This window comes from Sorex araneus, assembly GCF_027595985.1.
Source record: "Sorex araneus isolate mSorAra2 chromosome X unlocalized genomic scaffold, mSorAra2.pri SUPER_X_unloc_15, whole genome shotgun sequence".
In the NCBI taxonomy this organism is placed as follows: Eukaryota; Metazoa; Chordata; class Mammalia; order Eulipotyphla; family Soricidae; genus Sorex; species Sorex araneus.
In genome coordinates, this window is record NW_026570961.1 from 502,078 (window position 1) to 504,530 (window position 2,453).

The 2,453-nt window shown below is 47.0% G+C and overlaps 1 non-coding gene across 1 annotated transcript; it reads right to left on the minus strand.

Annotated features, from left to right (window-relative positions):
• Positions 1 to 696: 696 nt before the first annotated feature.
• LOC129400794 (U6 spliceosomal RNA) lies at positions 697 to 801 on the minus strand. The gene has a single exon (XR_008627911.1). It is a non-coding gene; the product is annotated as a U6 spliceosomal RNA (small nuclear RNA).
• Positions 802 to 2,453: the final 1,652 nt, after the last annotated feature.

Sequence of the window (2,453 nt, forward strand, 5' to 3'; positions counted from 1 at the left end):
ATGGAAAGAGCTATGCTGGGGATATCACATTTCACTCAAGTGAGAGAAGGAATCCGGAGTTCCGACCTCCGTCGACGGTCAAGAATCAGGGCCGCTGTCTCGTTTGCCAAGGCGTCGAAAATCAGTGAGCTGGACACGTAATGTGATTCAGAGACAACCACTGGACTAGAGCTGGTACCGACTGGATTCCACGGGACATCAAAAGACCGAGTGGCCGCCCACCTACGAGATGGTCAGACTTCTTCGTCAAAACCCTGAATGAACGATTTGAGGCTCTTCCTGTTCCTGGAGCGAGCAGATACCATTGGGCTACACTAGCACGTGACAGGGACGAATGGAGACGTTACTGGTGTCTGCTCGAGCAAATAAAAAATCAACAGGATGACAAGTGATACAAGTAAAGTGAATCACCGTGAGATAGTTATAAGCTTTCATGTTTGAGTTTCAGTAACACAATGATGGAACCCCCATCCCCCCACCCGTGTACATTCTCCACCACCCATGTCCCCAGTATCCCCCCATCCCGCCCTCCCCCTGCCTCCATGGCAGACAATTTTCCCCAATATTCTCTCTCTTCTTTGAGGCATGATGGTTTGCAATACAGACACTGAGAGACCATCACATTTTTTTTTTCAATTTTCAGCTCACATCTCCCATCCCGAACGATCCCTCCAACCATCATTGACTTAGTGCTCCAAAAATAGGAAACGCTTCATGAATTTCCATGCCATCCTTGTGCCGGAACAATGCTAATATTCTCTGTATAGTTCCAATTTCTCTATATGTACTGCTGAAGCAAACACATGATAGTGGTTTAATCCAACAAATGAAACTTGATGGATTATACAATGGTGCCCCTGAGGACGAGTTCTGACTAAGCCTAAGTTTGTATTTTTTTTCCCAGAAACTGAACTTGAACAATTTCTGGGAAACTGCCACTTGAGTAACCCACCCAAAGAAGGACAAGCTAGATCATCTGACTGGTCATGCGGGGTCACCATGTCCCTTTTTGGAACAACCAGACACGGACAGCTATGAAATGTTACTGGAAACTATTGACGAATCACTGACCACCATTGCTTGCTCACGGCTGTCATAGAGCTTGCTCAACCTTGAACCCTATATTAACTGCTTATGACTTGGATTCAGGGTCCTTGTTAAGACTCCACTGCATTGGATGAGACCCTAGCTCGAGCTAGCAATAAAATTCCTTCGCTTTTGCCTCATCCTGTGTGGACTGGGTCTCTCTGTGACTGGGGATTTGAAACTAGGGCACAACAGCCCACTGAACTATTCCATCTATCGGGTGAATCTAGATCTATAATCTACATACACACAGATACACATATGCTTCATGTGTGTCATATCACGCACACGCCAATACACTCTTTTTTTTTTCTTTTTGGGTCACACTTGGCAATGCACAGGAGTCATTCCTGGCTCATGCACTCAGGAATTATCCCTGGCGGTGCTCAAGCAAGGGACCATATGGGATATTGGGATTTGAACCCGGGTCGGCCGCGTGCAAGGCAAACGCCCTACCCGCTGTGCTATCACTCCAGCCCCATGCCAACACACTCTTGAATGCGTGTATTCAACCCCAAGAAAGAACAGACTCTCTCGAAGACCATTCTGGGTCGGTCGGAACCACTGTGACTCTCGGAGAGGTCAAAAACCAATTCAAGATTCTGCTATGGACAAGATAAAAACGAGGCGTCTAGGAGACCATGGTCCCACCTCCCTACCCTTCTGATATAACTGTGTCAGATATGCACGCACAGATGGCTACTGGGTATTTTTGGTCTTTTTTTTTTTTGCAGATGGCGACATCTCTCAATATATTTGCCATCTTTGCAACGAGATACAGGAATTTTTAAATTCATCCATTCTGCTTTGCATCGTGGAGTCCCGCTGTGTATTTTTTTTTTCCCCACAAAAAGACGGTGTAGCAATAGAGATAGCTTCCTGGAGGTTTAGGACTGGGATTGCTGCTGGGCCAAGGCATTCGGACGTTGGCTTTGCACAAGACTTTTCCCCAGGTAGGAATCCTGTATCGAATATGGTCCCCCTCAAGCACATCCAGGAGTGAGCCCCAAGCACCAAGCCAGCGGGAACACACGTGCATCATAGACTGTGGCTTAAGAGCCAAGTGAAAGAAAGGAACACAGAACTTTCTTACTGTCATTTACCCAACATCTCTCTCCAACCTATTTTTGTCTGGCCTCTGTTGGGGTCAGGAACTCAGAATGCAGCTAGCTTCCAACGAATGGGGCCAACGCATGGTTGGAAGTATGCCACAGGGGTGTGTGTGTGTGTGTGTGTGTGTGTGTGTGTGTGTGTGTGTATGTGTGTGGTGAAGAGGGCAGTTGGGATAGAGGAGGGACCTGTCTGACGATGAAACTTGGAAACAATCCCTCTGGACAAGAAATGAGTGCTGAAAGTAGGTCAAGGGA